Source organism: Electrophorus electricus, chromosome 6 (assembly GCF_041902795.1).
Source record: "Electrophorus electricus isolate QZ-2024a chromosome 6, ASM4190279v1, whole genome shotgun sequence".
NCBI classification, from domain to species: domain Eukaryota; kingdom Metazoa; phylum Chordata; class Actinopteri; order Gymnotiformes; family Gymnotidae; genus Electrophorus; species Electrophorus electricus.
This window is the reverse complement of record NC_137502.1, coordinates 27,242,056-27,259,555: the sequence shown is the minus strand read 5'-3', so window position 1 is coordinate 27,259,555 and position 17,500 is coordinate 27,242,056. Positions and strand designations below refer to the sequence as shown.

The following is a 17,500-nucleotide window of genomic DNA, read 5'->3' as shown; positions in this document are numbered from 1 at the left end:
CAGGTCTGAGTGTAGCATTGATATTTGATTCTGAATGACTTTAAAAGTGTTCCCAGTGCTGCAGACACACACACACACACACACACACACACACTTACACTTACACTTACATACTTGTATGCTGTGGTGATGAGCTTTGAACCTCAGCTGTGACAGATGGAATGTCATAAATGTCATTTTTAATACTGAATTAATTCAGGTGTGCATGCGTGCGTGTGTGTGTGTGTGTGTGTGTGTGTGTGTGTGTGTGTGTGTGTGTGTGTGTGTGTGTGTGTGTGTGCACACTGGTATCTCTTCTGGGATTTTTGTAGCTTTTTGTCCAGCTGTAGTGACCACAAACTATGGCCACACACACAAATTATTAATTATTCAATTTCCTCAGCCCCTGGTTGCCATGGTAACCAGGTTGAGCAATGATAATCCATGTATTTCACAAATTGATAAGTCTGTAAATCTGCACCTGAGCTACACACACACTCAGACACAGACACAGACACGCACGCACGCACAAACACACACACACACATAAACACACACACAGCTCAGGTGCAGATGCGGTTACTCGTTCTCTGTTTTCTTTCATGGCAATAAAGTGGCATTTGCTGCCTTCCTGCATATAAATGCATGAAGTGTAATTTGGCATGTGTGTAGGTGTGCGTGCGTGCATGTGTGTGTTTGTGTGTGTGTTTGTGTGTGTGTGTGCGGGTGTGTAGAGCTCAGGTGCAGATGTACAGAGATTTCAGTGGCTGGTACAGAAAAGAGCAATGGAAGCTGTACAACCCACACCCACCCGCGCGCACACACACAAACACACACACCCACGCACGCACACACACACACCCGCGCACACACACACAAACACACACCCACCCACGCACACACACACACACACACACACACACACACACACACACACACACACACACACACACCCATTTGATATTTTCAAATATCAAACAGAACTTATACAGCAACCGAGGCATACCCTGCTTTTTTGTGAATTCTGTTTTGGGAATGCAGCCAAGATTTGTGTTTGCTGTTCAACAGTTTTGTGTAAAGTTTATTTGTTATTAAGGACAGCTTGATTTCCAGTCATCTTTTCACAAACAGACACAGGACTGCAGGGGTCTCTGTCAGCTTCATCTCCCCCCCACCGCCCAAACCACCTCAGATGTCACATTTCACTATTCGATCAATACACAGGTGATATTTGTGTTTCAGAACAACTATATCTCTTCATCTCTTGTGAACAGAGATTTATTCATGTGAAAGGGAAAATCAGATTATTTGATGTTTCCTTCTTGTTATTCTCTCTCGCTCTTTCTGGTGAATTGTTGGTCCTGTGTATATCATGATATCAGTGGAATGGTTAAATCTTTATGTTGTCCATATATAACTCCACAATAAGGCCCTAAAATTACATTTACAGCCAAATAAATACCCAAAGCTATTTACTGTTCGGTTTTAGTGAAAGACTGCATGTCGTTGTCCTATGATTTCCCTATTTTGTTAGAGTTATTATGATATTTGTGTCCCACCGCTAATTTGTATCTATCTCTTCAACTCTTGATAACCTTATGAACATCCAGGTCTTGTACTTGTGGACATCACCCATTTCAGTCTAGTTTATTAATCATAACTGTGTCCTTGGAACATGTCTGCACACAGTGGGGGTTTTGCTGTTTTCAGGGATTCTTTTTGGACGAGGTGGGTGCTTTAAATCTGGTTTAAGGATTGGAAGAGAAGGACTGGAACAGGGATTAAAGGCATAGCTCCCAAGATTGGATTCCTGTTCGGATGCAGACGGATTGATGAGTGCTGCCATGTGTGTTAGGGAGGTGTGTGTCGGAGAGGTGTATGAGAAGGAGGTGTGTGTGGGGGAGGTGTGCGTGAGGGAGGTGTGCGTGAGAGGGTGTGTGTAAGGGAGGTGTGTGTGAGGGACATGTGCGTGAGGGAGGTGTGTGTGGGGGAGGTGTGTATGAGGGAGGTGAGCGTGAGGGAGTTGTGTGGGGGAGGTGTGCGTGAGGGAGGTGCGCATGAGGGAGGTGTGTGTCAGTTGGTTTAAATAATTGAGAAAACCAAATGGGCCTCTCATATTGATGTATGTGTGCACATGTGAGAGGCACGTGCACGAGCACTGGACAGAGTGTGCACGTAGAAGGCCAGAGGCTCCGTGCACGCCTCACGTGTGGCATTAGAGTCGCATGCTGATGCACTGAGAGAAGAAAGAGCCATCAGGAGCAGTCTGATTAACACAGAGCAGGGCTGTAAGAGACACAGTCTGGAGCTCCCCCCGTGTGTGCATGTGGGAAGAGATGGGGAGAGAGAGAGGGAGAGAGGGAGAAGGCCTGGAAGAGATTATGGGATACAGCGGTCTGCTCACTGCTGTATATCTGCACTCAGATCACTTCCAAGCTCTTAGAGGCCAGTGGAGGAGAGAAACAGAGATAGAGAGAGAGGGGGAGAGAGAGAGAGAGAGAGAGAGAGAGAGAGGGAGTCTGGAAGCAACTGCCGTTGGGCACATTATCTGAAAGGGGAAACATCTCTGCTGGTGTTTCCCAGTTCTACCAGTGAAGATAAAGTGTCCTGCGCAGTTGAGCCTCTCAGACCCAAGAGCTAGTGAGAGCATCCATCACACAGCACAGTGTACATCACTAGCTAGGTGTGTGGGTGTGTGTGTAGGTATGTGAGTGTGTTTGCTTGCTTGCGTGTAAGATTGGCTGATTAATGATCAGTAATCAATCAATTTTTCCCCTGACTTCTGTTCTAAATCTACTAAACTCTTTGTTACAGTGCAGTAATAGCATAAGGGTCATTTAGCATTCCTATTAATAAAGAGGTGTGTGTGTGTGTGTGTGTGTGTGTGTGTGTGTGTGTGTGTGTGAGAGAGAGAGAGAGAGAGAGAGAGAGAGAGGAGATGAGCTACTCTAAATGCATGAATTCATAAATTCCTAAATTGAAGAGCTTGTCCACTCTGGAGACAGCAGAAGAGGGAGTTTGGATAGGGGAGGGTGGCCAAGCCTTAGCTCTGACTGTTTGTGTTATACTGGGTATGGACCTGCAGGGCGGCGCCATGCTCCACACCATTCAGTGCACTGTATAATAGAAAGCATAGCAAGCAGGACAATGGAAGATGGATTACTCGGAGCGATGGTGCAGTATACAAGTGAAGTGCTGGGCATTGCTTTGATCGAGCTACAAACCCTCAATAAAGTGAATACTTACAGCAAGCTGCATTCCCATCACTGGCCCAGTGAGATGTTTAGTGCATGTTAAGCTCAGGGACTCCCTAAAGCAGCTTCCCCGCTGGCATGTAGCTGAAGGGGAATGGCGTGGCAGTGACAGCCTCCCAGTAAATAACTGCTTCACCTCCTGCGGCTGTAACGAGTTGTTGAGTTGTGACCTGTCATGGTAAAGATGACAGAGAAAGACACTGTTACTGGTTTACAAGTTTGTCTGAATACCCTGATACTAGTACAAGTAACACTTAACTCTTAAAGTAACACTTAACCCTTAAAGTAACACTTAACTCTTTACACTGGAAGACCCTGATACTGGTATGAGTACACCTGAAGACCCTGAGACTGCTACAAATACACCTGAAGACCCTGATACTGGTATGTGTACACCTGAAGACCCTGATACTGGTACAAGTACACCAGAAGACCCTGATACTGGTACAAGTACACCAGAAGACCCTGATACTGGTATGAGTACATCAGAAGACCTTGATACGTGTACGAGTACACCTGTAGACCCTGATACTGGTACAAGTAACACTTAACTCTTAAAGTAACACTTAACTTTTTAAAGTAACCCTTAACTCTTTACTTTCACTTACATAAGGCAGGAAAAAATCATTTTTCCAAGCGTTCAGGGTAGGTGTTTACATTCTGACTTGAATGTGTTTGAACAGTTTGTGCATACAGGCATGAGGAGCCCCAGAGAGCAGCATCATATCCAGCATGTTAACTTGCCCCAGCATGGCAGAGTGTGTGGATGTGTGGGGGTGTGTGCGGGTGTGTGTGGGGTGTGTAGCCAAGTGGGTTTGTGTGGGCGTGTGAGGTGCTGGCATGTATGGGTGTGTGTAGGTGTGTGAGTTACTGGCGTGTGTGGGTGTGTGTAGGCATGTGGGGTGCTGGTGTGCGTGCGAGGTACTGCCATATGTGGGTGTTTGTGGGCATGTGAGGTATTGGCGTGTGTGTGTGAATTTGGCGTGTGAGGTACTGGCGTGTGTGGTTCTGTGTGGGCATGTGGGGTATGGGTGTGTGTGGGTGTGTAGGGTGCTGGCGTGTGTGGGCGTGTGGGGTGTGGGTGTGTAGGGTGCTGACGTGTGTGGGTGTGTGTGGGCATGTGGGGTGTGGGTGCGTGTGGGTGTGTAGGGTGCTGGCGTGTGTGGGTGTGTGTGGGCGTGTGGGGTGTGGGTGTGTGTGGGTGTGTAGGGTGCTGGCGTGTGTGGGTGTGTGTGGGCGTGTGGGCGTGTGGGGTGTGGATGTGTGTGGGTGTGTGGGGTGCTGGCGTGTGTGGGTGTGTGGGGTGTGGGTGTGTGTGGGTGTGTGGGGTGTGGGCCTGTGTGGGTGTGTGTGGGTGTGTAGGGTGCTGGTGTGTGTGGGTGTGTGTGGGCATGTGGGGTGTGGGTGTGTGGGGTGTGGGCCTGTGTGGGTGTGTGTGGAGTGTGGATATGTAGGCATGTTGGCATGTGAAGGATCTGCTAGTATTATGGCAGGATTCTTGTGAGAGAAGAACAGCTTTATAGGGAACTCTCCAGAGTCGTGACATGTGTCAACACCACATTCAGGTCAAACGATGGCACAACGGGAGGCTGTGTGTGTGTGTGTGTGTGTGTGTGTGTGTGTGTGTCTGTGTAGACCAAAGAATAAAGGAAAGGTGGCCTTCAAAGTGAACCAAATTGAAAAGCAACAGAAATTTGACCCTGACAGAGCGCTCTCTCTCTCTCTCTCTCTCTCTCTCTCTCTCTCTCTCTCTCTGTCTTTAGTGAGGTAATGTTAGAATGTCCTTGCGGGTGGCTAAATTGTGGCCTACTCTCTCATGCTGTCTACACAGTGCTTTGGCACTTCAGAGTCTGTGAATTCCGAGCCTTCAGCTGGTGTATGAGTGAACTTTAATCTTCCTGTTTTTAATCCTTGAATGCTCCAGACCTCCAGACCTCTGTAGAGATGGAATGTGTCCTTTCTGCCTGCTCTTTCAGTAAAGATTAGTGTCAGAAGTTATAAGATACAGAAAATAACAGACTGGTGTGTGGTGTAAGAGTCTGTCCTTACTGGTGTACAAAGACACAAACTGTCTGCCATTTTCAAATGAAATCAGTACATCCAAGTTTCCATTACATTAGACATGGCTTTGATGTGGGCGTGATGTGGGCGTGAGGTGGGTGTGAGGTGGGCGTGATGTGGGCATGAAATGTGCGTGAGCTGGGCGTGATGTGGGCGTGAGGTGGGCGTGAGGTGGGCGTGAGGTGGGCATGAAATGTGGGTTTCAGCTCTTTTTAAAAGTTGGCTTCTGTGAGTTTGCTGCTGTCGGCCATGTTCTGTGGGATTAGAAATGCGTGCAGGTTGTTCCCACACCTGGAAGTGCTCGGCACCATCTGGAGGATGTTTTTTTCTCTGACCATCGTGAAAACAGTGAAGAGATGCAGATATAGTGTGATATGAGGAAGTGTGCTGATATAGTGTGATATGAGGAAGTGTGCTGATATAGTGTGATATGAGAAAGTGAGCTGATAAAGTGTGATATGAGAAAGTGAGCTGATAAAGTGTGATAGGAGGGAGTGAGCTGATAGTGTGATACATTTATTGCCAAAGCAAATTGGTTAAATACAAAGAGGGTTTACTTGCTATGATTGAGGACACACTAAATGTGATTGCATTTCACCACGCTCCTGTCCTGCTCAGAGTGATGCAATTATGCCCTCACCGAGGGATTATTTTCAAATATTAAACAGGACTTATACAGCAACCGAGGCATACCCTGCTCTTACCTGCCCTGGTGCTGACCGACTGCTTCTCACCACCAACTTTCTCACAGCGCCACCCAGAGCTCCATCGGGGACTACAGCTTTTCTGGATGACCGGATGTAGTTGAGTCAGGCCTGGAGCAGCTCAAAGCCATACTCCAGCTGTTCGGAAGCAGTCCGACTTCATCACAGTCCCAGCCAGAAGTGGACCTGCAGGGGCGTGTTCCATCTGCAACACACACACCCAGACTCTCACTCCACACCCAGCGCTTCGGCCTGGCCATGTTAGCGCTTTAAAACCTACCTGCTGCCTGATAGCAAAGAGAGACTCAACAAAATAACTACCAACGTTCCCAAGAGCAGACGTTAAGAAAACTAGTAAACAGCACTTATTGCAGATGGTTTGGTAGGCTGTAATGAGAAGCGCTATCTTAAGAGTGTACCGTAGGGAACACTGGCTCTAGCCACAGCTTGGCTGCATTTTTCTGAGGTCTTTTTTTGGAGCCACTATCTGTTGTTATCACTGCTGTAAAATTTTAAGACTAGATACAATGGGAGTGAATGGAATTGAGGTTTTATATCCACAGTGAGCAGTGAGACAGAGTGAGCAGTGAGCAGGGAGACAGAGTGAGCAGTGAGACAGAGTGAGTAGTGAGCAGGGAGACAGAGCAAACAGTGAGACAGAGTGAGCAGGGAGCAGTGAGCAGGGAGACAGAGTGAGCAGGGAGCAGGGAGACAGAGTGAGCAGGGAGCAGGGAGACAGCGTGAGCAGGGAGCAGGGAGACAGAGTGAGCAGGGAGCAGGGAGACAGAGTGAGCAGGGAGCAGGGAGACAGAGTGAGCAGTGAGCAGTGAGCAGGGAGACAGAGTGAGCAGTGAGCAGGGAGACAGAGTGAGCAGTGAGCAGGGAGACAGAGCAAACAGTGAGACAGAGTGAGCAGGGAGCAGTGAGCAGGGAGACAGAGTGAGCAGGGAGCAGGGAGACAGAGTGAGCAGGGAGCAGGGAGACAGCGTGAGCAGGGAGCAGGGAGACAGAGTGAGCAGGGAGCAGGGAGACAGAGTGAGCAGTGAGCAGTGAGCAGGGAGACAGAGTGAGCAGGGAGCAGTGAGCAGGGAACAAGAGCAGGGAGACAGAGTGAGCAGGGAGCAGGGAAACAGAGTGAGCAGGGAGCAGGGAGCAGGGAGACAGAGTGAGCAGGGAGCAGGGAGACAGAGTGAGCAGTGAGCAGTGAGCAGGGAGACAGAGTGAGCAGGGAGCAGTGAGCAGGGAGCAGTGAGCAGGGAGACAGAGTGAGCAGGGAGCAGGGAGACAGAGTGAGCAGGGAGCAGGGAGCAGGGAGACAGAGTGAGCAGGGAGCAGGGAGACAGAGTGAGCAGGGAGCAGGGAGCAGGGAGACAGAGTGAGCAGGGAGCAGGGAGACAGAGTGAGCAGGGAGCAGGGAGCAGGGAGACAGAGTGAGCAGTGAGCAGGGAGACAGAGTGAGCAGGGAGCAGGGAGACAGAGTGAGCAGGGAGCAGGGAGCAGGGAGACAGAGCGAGCAGTGAAAAGTGAGCAGGGAGACAAGGTGAGCAGGGAGCAGGGAGCAGGGAGACAGAGTGAGCAGGGAGCAGGGAGCAGGGAGACAGAGTGAGCAGGGAGCAGGGAGACAAAGTGAGCAGGGAGCAGGGAGACAGAGTGAGCAGGGAGCAGGGAGACAGAGTGAGCAGTGAAAAGTGAGCAGGGAGACAGAGTGAGCAGGGAGCAGGGAGCAGGGAGACAGAGTGAGCAGGGAGCAGGGAGCAGGGAGACAGCTCCTGTGCCAGAGCTGGTCAGCAGCGAGGGGGCATGGGGAGCAATGAAGAGGAGCAGCCTTCCTCGGCGGAGGTTGTGGTCACCCTCAAAATGGTGCTGCCCTGTGTGTGAGCCAGACAGAAACAACGAGGTGTGGAGGGCATTGTTAGACAGCCCCTAGGCCAATCTTCTTTAAAGAGAATTAGGTCAGGCATCTGTTCTATAGATTAGAAGACTAGGTTCATCAAACTTACTCAGCATTTATCTAGCACTGTCTAGCGCATGCGATGTGCTTGTATACAGCTGTTACTCTAAATGTCTGCTTGTTAGTGTGTGTGTGTGTGTGTGTGTGTGTGTGTGTGTGTGTGTGTGTGTGTGTGTGTGTGTGTGTGTGTGTGTGTGTGTGTGTTGTCCAAATCTGTCTTCATCATCTGCCCCAGAAGGGACTTCAACAGCAAGGACACTCACAGCCGCGACACCCTGAATATGAATCATCTTCTTAGGCCTGTGAGTGGACGATCTCCCCCTCTGGGTGGGTCACTACATACACACGCCCCTCTGTGTGTAAGGAGCACCGTGCTGGTGACGTTTGTGCTCCAGTTAATGAATTCCCTCGAACCCTTTGCCTGTTACGACCAACCGCATGTTACCGTGGAGACGTGTGCTTGAGGCGTCTTGAATTTCAGAACTCCCCGTGTCAGACTGCGCCAAGTTCATACTTATTGTGGAGCAGGATTTCTGCCCTCTCAGAGAGGGGTCTTCAGTACCAGGGGAGACATGGCAACCTCTGGCATTAAGGTGTCCTCTCGCCTTCTATGCCAGACTGCTAAAGCGTCTAATGGCGCAGAAGATGGATATTTTCTACCTTTAATATCTCCTTTGCCTAATAATGTATTCACTGTGTGCTGAATATTGTATCTGAGCTCTGCACATGTTGGTTCCGCTTGGCAAAAAAAAACAACACATCTTTCTAAGTCGGAAGGAGGATTATGGAGAGTAGCGTGAAGGTGGCACTTCTCCGCCGAGCTCGTGCCTAACGTGTGTGGTGGAGGGGGGTCTGCATGGGGCAGCACCGAGCGTGACCTGAGGCGGGTCACGGGGCCTCGTGACAGTCCACACACACCCACACCTGCGCAGTGTCCGTCCATCAGCCCATTAGAACAGATGGCAAAAAGAGAAAAGAAAAGAGGAAAGCTCGATATCGCTGAGCTGAATGTTGAGAGAGAGAGAGAGAGAGAGAGAGAGAGAGAGAGAGAGATGAAAAGAGAGACACAAAGACAGAGAAAGAAAAAGTCCTCTGAGCTGAGACATGGCAGTGAGCAAAGCCAAGCTGACCCAGGACAAGGCTGCCATTACCCCATTAAAACCATAAACAAACCAACCAAGCAACAGTCCCATTTCAGCCCCGCCAGGCTGAAGTGTCTCACATGTCCCCTTCCTTTGACATAGACTCTGGAGACAGCAGAAGGATATATGGTTAGACCAGTGCTGTCTACATACTACTGACTACATACTATATACTATATACTGTATACTACATACTACATACTATATACTACATACTACATATTGTATACTACACACTACATACTATATACTACATACTACATACTATATGTTATATACTGTATACTACATACTACATACTATATACTACACACTACATACTATATACTACATACTACATACTATATACTATATACTGTATACTACATACTACATACTACACACTACATACTATATACTACACACTACATACTATATACTACATACTACATACTATATACTATATACTGTATACTACATACTACATACTCAGTCACAGAGCTCTCGCAGGTGGAGACCTGAACACACACACGCTCAGTAACAGAGCTCTCGCAGGTGGAGACCTGAACACACACACGCTCAGTCACAGAGCTCTCGCAGGTGGAGACCTGAACACACACACGCTCAGTCACAGAGCTCTCGCAGGTGGAGACATGAACACACACACACTCAGTCACAGAGCTCTCGCAGGTGGAGACCTGAACACACACACGCTTAGTCACAGAGCTCTCGCAGGTGGAGACCTGAACACACACATGCTCAGTCACACAGCTCTCGCGGGTGGAGACCTGAACACCCAAATGTAAGAGATGTTTTCTTACAGCTGATTAACTCAGACTGCCTAAGTTAAAAACAACATTGCAGCATGATCATTAACTTGCGCATGCACAGAGAGAAAGATGGAGATGGAGAGAGGGAGAGAAGGAGTGAGGGAGCGAGGGAGAGAGGAGTGATAGATGGAGGAGTGATACAGGCAGAGGGAGAAGTAGGTGGAGAATGAATGAGGATTAGTGGAAGAGGAGGCCAGAGAAGCAGAAGCTGTGTTTGTGCCTCACAGCTCTGTGGACTAGACACTGGTTATGGTTCTCTTAGTATTAAACTGGCTCTCTGCTGAAATAAGAGTCATGACCTGAACATTTCAGGTTGCCTTTCAGAAGAAAAAACACTTACATCAAATTCACTAGAAAACAACACTTACATCAAATGTACTGGAAAACAGCACATCAAGTGTGCTAGAAAACAACACTTACATCAAGTGCACTAGAAAACAACACGTACATCAAATGTACTGGAAAACAACACATCAAGTGTGCTAGAAAACAACACATATCAAGTGTAGGAGTGTAGTGCTCACTGCCTCTGTGTGTGTGTGTGTGTGTGTGTGTGTGTGTGTGTGTGTGTGTGTGAGTGTGTGCACAGGGTTTAATCCATTTTAATCAGAGTAAACTGCAGCCTCCCAGGACGAATGAGTGCAAAATCCCAACCTCCCTTCGGGTTTGTGGGACACGATTAGGGCAGATCACCAGGGAAGCTCTAATACAAGGAGGGAGGGAATGGTGTGGGGGCTCGCCTCCCACAGCAGCTAATCCCACTGGGGTAGCAACTAGCATTAGCAGGGAAGGTCCTAAATCCAGATTGTCACATAATGGCGTACCCTGCAGGCCAGGAGCAGGTCTAACACCCAAACACCTTTCACTTAGCTAAGCTTTTGTTTGAGTTTGTTCGTGTGAATTTAGACAGGTTTTCAGTTGGGAGATCCCGCATTTATTAAGTTTGGTGTCATTGATATACCAGACTCTCAAAAAAGCAAGAACTCTTGTGTGTTTGGGTGTGTGTGTGTGTGTGTGTGTGTGTGTGTGTGTGTCTGTGTATGTGTGTGTTAGGTCATGCCTTCCTTTCTGCAGTAGCTCCACACATCTGTTCCTCCTTCATCCTTGTTCAGCGTTGGCAAAACTTTCATCTTCCACATGTTAAGATGTTTACAGATTTGGGGGCTTAGGAGGCCCGAGGGTCTCGTTATTTTCTCAGAACCCAGCTGATATTGAGAAATCACCTCCACTCGATGCCATTACAACAGGCAAGGTCCTCAGAACAGAATCAGTCTGCCAGAAACATTACCTATAATATGTGGAAACAAATCACACGATCTTTTTCCAGCTTATAAATTTATTAGTCTCAGATTGAAATTGCCACAGTGGGCCATAAATTAAATATGCGTTTAAAATTAAAGCATAATTTTCTTTCCCCTTTTAGTAATTCCATCTTCGCTTTATGTGAATAATCGATGAATCTTTCATTCAGGAGTTCTGTGACGCTGGAGAGAAATGTCTGATCGCAGATGGAGGTGTGGCAGGTGTGTGTAGTTGTGTTTGGAGGGCTGGTGTATGTAGTCCTGTTTGGAGGGCAGGTGTGTGTAGTTGTGTTTGGAGAGCAGATGTGTGTAGTTGTGTTTGGAGGGCAGTTAAGGTGGGACTGCGAGCAGGTGAAATATAGCATAGGTCTCTGGCGTTTCTTACCACAGGGGGCAAACACATCACAGTAGCTAATGAACACAGTAGCTAATGAACTGACCCTATCCTAGCTAATGAGAGTACTCGGCACGTCACAGAGCACAGTGCTGACTGCAAGGCATTAGTTTCGTTTTGTGATGTGTGGGGAGGTTTTGATGTGGGTGGACCTTAAACGGGGTGAGCTTTGTGTCCAGCGCCATAGGTGTGTTTACAGGACTGGGGCCCAAGCTGACGTGGCCGGAATGCGAAGGAGACGTGATTGTTGACTGCGCTGGCAGATGTGGCTGCCTCAGGCTAGACTATGTGGAAACAGTCGGAACATTTTCAGCAGTAGCTGCAGCAGATGCAAATCCCTGGAGTAGCTTGAGGAAGGCTCGTATTCTACACAGCTCTCAGTGTGACAATATCACCGATGTCCTACATATTTGAGATGTTTGTTTATCTGTTTTGTTTTATTTCTGTGGCTATTTCAAAGGCTATGATTATCAACTAAGCCTGAGTGGGGCTTGCAGCAAGCCAGAAAGAAGCCAGTGTGATTGTGGAGGAAGAGGAGGGTAGACCGTCTGATTCAGCAGGAGGAAGAGGACAGTAGACCGTCTGATTCAGCAGGAGGAAGAGGACGGTAGACAGTCTGATTCAGCAGGAGGAAGAGGACAGTAGACAGTCTGATTCAGCAGGAGGAAGAGGAGGGTAGACAGTCTGATTTAGCAGGAGGAAGAGGACAGTAGACCATCTGATTCAGCAGGAGGAAGAGGACAGTAGACAGTCTGATTCAGCAGGAGGAAGAGGAGGGTAGACAGTCTGATTCAGCAGGAGGAAGAGGACAGTAGACCGTCTGATTCAGCAGGAGGAAGAGGAGGGTAGACAGTCTGATTTAGCAGGAGGAAGAGGAGGGTAGACAGTCTGATTCAGCAGGAGGAAGAGGACAGTAGACCGTCTGATTCAGCAGGAGGAAGAGGAGGGTAGACAGTCTGATTCAGCAGGAGGAAGAGGAGGGTAGACAGTCTGATTCAGCAGGAGGAAGAGGACAGTAGACCGTCTGATTCAGCAGGAGGAAGAGGAGGGTAGACAGTCTGATTCAGCAGGAGGAAGAGGACAGTAGACCGTCTGATTCAGCAGGAGGAAGAGGAGGGTAGACAGTCTGATTTAGCAGGAGGAAGAGGACAGTAGACCGTCTGATTCAGCAGGAGGAAGAGGAGGGTAGACAGTCTGATTTAGCAGGAGGAAGAGGAGGGTAGACAGTCTGATTCAACAGGAGGAAGAGGACAGTAGACCGTCTGATTCAGCAGGAGGCTGGAGGGAGAGGACAATCTGATTCAGATGGAGGTTGCTTGCTTCACTGGAGAAGCTGGAGTCCTCCAGCTGTTCTCCTTTCTGACTTGAACATTCAAGATGCGTCATTATCATGGTGATGTCGTCCTGGGGGAAATTGCACTCTCTCAAAAAATCCTTCTGACTGGCTAGGTCTCCTTTGACTGGCTAGGTTTTTAGGAATTAATTAATTGATTGATTAATTAAAACATTTTCAAACAGCTGAAAAAAATTGTTTTAGATCTGAGAAATAAGTGTCATCTTTTTAGTGATAACGTAAAAGCAGACACAGATGTCTGGGGTGGACTGCAAGGTGTGTGTGTGTGTGTGTGTGTGTGTGTGTGTGTGTGTGTGTGTGTGTGTGTGTGTGTGTGTGTTTCATTTGACTGCACTGTGCTTGTGAAGCTTTGGCTGAAGCTTGAATTCATTTGGCCTACATACTACATACTACATACCATATACTACATACTACAAACTACAAACTACATACCATATACTACGTACTACAAAGTACATACTACATACCATATACTACATACTACATACAATTTGACATGCATTGGCTTTGCGAATTTCCTCAGGACCATCATCAGTTGTTGGGTAGATTACTGCTACACTAGTTGGTCAGTTTTTCAAGTTTCAAGTTTCAAGTTTGGTTTATTTGTCACGTACATAGTCATACATGGTACAACTCGCAGTGAAATGGTTTTGTGAGTGCTCTGTCCAAACTGAGGAAAGAAACAGGGGTGCATGAAGAATATATATATATATATGGCCTGTGGGAAGAAGCTCCTCTTCAGTCTCTCTGTATTGATCTTCAGGGAGTGAAAGTGCTTACCTGACCTCAACAGAGAGAGGATCCTATTGTTGGGATGGGTGGCGTCCTTCACAATCCTCCTGGCCTTGGTCTGGCACCGCTTGTAATAGACGGTCTGCAGGTCAGGAAGTGATGGGCTCTGCTGAACGCACCACCCTCTGGAGTGCTTGTCTGTTCTGCTTGGTGCTGTTCCCAAACCAGACTGTGATGTTCCCCGTGAGGATGCTCTCGACAGTGCAGGTGTAGAAGTTCCGCAGTACCTTGGAGGGCAGTCTGAAGTCTCTTAGGCATCTGAGGTGGTAAAAACGCTGACAGGCCTTCTTTGCCAGGGAGTCTGTGTGGCGGGACCAGGACAGGTCCTGCGAGAGGCGAACTCCAAGGTACCTGAAACTGTCTGCTCTCTCTACCGTGTTTCCGCTGAACCTCACAGGTCGGTAGTGCCACTCCTGCTTCTTGCTGCAGTCCACAATCAGCTCCTTTGTCTTGCTGACATTTAGGAGGAGATTATTTCCCTGGCACCAGTTCTCCAGGTGTTTAATCTCCTCCAGGTAGGCCCTCTCATCGTTGTCCGAGATCAGGCTCATGACAACGTTGCCATGACAAATTTTCTTTGGTCATTTAGTGTATTTATTCTATCGCCTAATACTTGAGGATTGTTTGGCCATCATTTGCTTTTGAGCCTCTGGTGTCTATCTTCAGAACCTCTTCTCCTCCTCTGTCTTGTCCCCTGTCATCTCTTGTGGGGCTGCCGTATAACACCTCTGGTGTTCTACCTCCTCTTCTTGTATCCTTTTCTGTTCTTGTGGAGAGAGGTGTGTTTATGGCCCGGGGTGCTCTATGGAAGGACTGAACCTGTTTATGAAGATGTGAGAACGTTCTGAGTGTCTGACTCTGTCTGAGCCCTGCTTGGAATATCCGCATCCAATCGCACCTGTCAGCCTCGCACATCCTGCGATGCCGTCGCACCGTGGATGGCTGCTTTAAAAGGTCACATTATCTCGTACTCCAAATCTCTGTGTAGCTGTGTCAGTCAAACTCGCCTGCCTCCAACAACACACATTCTGCTCTGACTGCTATCTGCAGCGTTTGTTTGTGTGTGTGTGTGTGTGTGTGTGTGTGTGTGTGTGTGTGTGTGTGTGTGTGTGTGTGTGTGTGTGTGTATGTGCACGTGTACATGTGTGTGTGTGTGTGTGTATATGTGTGTGTGAACGTGAGCATCATCTTTAATAGATGCAGAGGAAACACTTGGGTGTTACCAAGTGTCCCTGACAGAGCAGGACTCCTCCAGCCTGTACACACACACACACACACACACACACACACACAGTACATGACTCCTCCAGCCTGTACGCACACACAGTACATGACTCGTCCTGCCTGCACACACACACAGTACGTGACTCCTCCAGCCTGTACACACACACACACACACACACACACACACACACACACACACACAGTACATGACTCCTCCAGCCTGCACACACACACACACACACACACACACACATTACATGACTCCTCCAGCCTGTACACACACACAGTACATGACTCCTCCAGCCTGCACACACACACACACACACACACACACACACATTACATGACTCCTCCAGCCTGTACACACACACAGTACATGACTCCTCCAGCCTGCACACACACACACACACACACACACACACACAGTACGTGACTCCTCCAGCCTGCACACACACACACACACACACACACACACAGTATGTGACTCCTCCAGCCTGCACACACACACACACACACACACACACACACACACACAGTACATGACTCCTCCAGCCTGCACACACACAGTCCAGCCCGAGAGATAGGAACCTTCCCCCCTGACCATCAAAGGGACTTTACTACACGTGGAGAGGCAGGGGTCTTGCTGGTGTAGTGCATCCTGTTTGATGGAAAATGTCCTCTCACTACTGCCCTGTCATAAACTGTCCCCCCAGGGTCTGCCCGCTGGCATGAATAATTCATACTGGGAGTGACGTGGGTAATGTGAGTGTATGCATGCCTCTCTACTCTGTGAATGGATGTGTGCCGTCTCCCATGCCTCCCTGCTGTTTCTCTTCCAGCCTGAGTGGCAGAACCTGAGTGGCGTTGTGCACATCATGTCCCCCCCACACGCTACTCCGAGCACATCACCAATGACCGTGCAGCATGCAGCACTATAGAACAGATGGTGCAAGATTCACCAAAAGCACAAATTGGCCAAGAACTGAAAACCAGTGACTAAACTACACAGCAAAAAAAAAAAATGTAACGTGCAATATAAAGGTCTAAGCGCATCTAACCGTGACATCTAACCGTTGAAACATCGAACCGTGTCTGCCAACAGCTGCTCACAATGTATTGCTCCATGGAGAGCTTGTTGCAAAGGGTACCTTAGGTTATCTTAAAATATGACAGCCTACGTTTGGTGGGGTGGTGTTTATATGAAAGCTAACCTTTCTGGCGGGAGAGCGCCACGTCAAAACCAGATGGCGTTTGGCTGATTTACTGCTGAAGATGACAGGCACTTTGCTGTGATGTGTTACTGTGCTTTGTCCTGGCTTGAGTAAAGATGAGCCACGCCACTAAAACAATATTAGATATGCGTCTAATTCCTCAGTCTCCGAGAACAGTGGCCCCAAGCTAGAACTGCCACCACCCAGACAAAAGAGCACTTCCCAGCATGCACTGCTCCCTGCAAAAAGATGGCCAAAAAAACCAGACGCACGTAGTTTTCTTTCTCCTGCTTAGTTCAGCTGCACTGGGCTTTTGCGAGGTGCTCCGTTAAGTTATTTGTTTTAATAATTCATACGGACAAGCATAAAAAACAAGTCTTATGAATATCTTCACCGATGGCAGTGTACTGTGTGCAGTGGACAGTATATCATACCTTTGGTTTTGCAGCCAGGCAGAGCAAACACACACTTCCCTCATTAACAGTGTAAACCGGCTTCACTTCTAGGAGTTAGATAAACTTTATTTATGGTATTCTTAAATTTACTTCTAGAACCTAAATCCATTTCATATAAGTACTGTGGTCCCCAATATCTGCCTACCTACCTCTGTCTGTCTATCTGTTTTTTCTGTCGGTGTTTGTCTATCTGACATTTTTTATGTCAAATTTTGAATTTCAAATTCAATACAATTTCTGAGTCTTGTTTGGCAGGGGTCCCACCCCGTGGAGGGTGGGGCTGACAGGGGTCCCGCCCAGAGCAGGGAGGGGCTGACAGGGGTCCCACCTCGTGGAGGGTGGGGCTGACAGGGGTCCCGCCCAGAGCAGGGAGGGGCTGACAGGGGTCCCACCCCGTGGAGGGTGGGGCTGACAGGGGTCCCGCCCAGAGCAGGGAGGGCCTGACAGGGGTCCCGCCCAGAGCAGGGAGGGGCTGACAGGGTGGTGTACTGGCTACACGTCGCAGGGTCTCCCCAGAAACAGACCTCAACATCCGAATACACACACGCTCTCCCACACTGCAAGGCTGTGGTGCGGTCTGTGCTATGTGGCTTCTGTTTGTTGTTTTCTGCCTAAAGACTTCTAAAGTAAGTGTTGTTAATTTGCCATTCACAATCTGATCATAAACAATCCATATTTAGTAAATGGATTTGACGCCATGTCGGACTAGCTGTGGATTTAACAGCAGGGTGCTGTGTTCTAGACTGTACTGTAGCAAGCCCATAACCTTTCCTGTTCCAGACTACGAGGTGTTAATATTTCCTAGTAAATAATGAGAGAAGGATTTTATTGCTTTCTTTTCTTTTCTTGTCTTTTCTTGGGTGTTGAAA

At 48.3% G+C, this 17,500-nt stretch overlaps 1 protein-coding gene and 1 long non-coding RNA gene across 4 annotated transcripts in view; one reads left to right on the top strand and one right to left on the bottom strand.

Moving 5' to 3' along the window:
* Window positions 1-7,059, bottom strand: part of LOC145658602 (uncharacterized) — an 18,001-nt gene extending 10,942 nt beyond the window's left edge. Inside the window, exons 1-2 of the long non-coding RNA XR_014124236.1 lie at window positions 5,999-7,059; window positions 3,226-3,403 (exon numbers count right to left, since the gene is read on the bottom strand). This is a non-coding gene — a long non-coding RNA (uncharacterized LOC145658602). The remainder of the gene's footprint in view (window positions 1-3,225; window positions 3,404-5,998) is intronic.
* The window catches only part of unc13c (unc-13 homolog C (C. elegans)), a 143,515-nt gene that overhangs the window by 77,152 nt on the left and 48,863 nt on the right, over window positions 1-17,500 (top strand). The gene's annotated exons all lie outside the window — the stretch shown is intronic.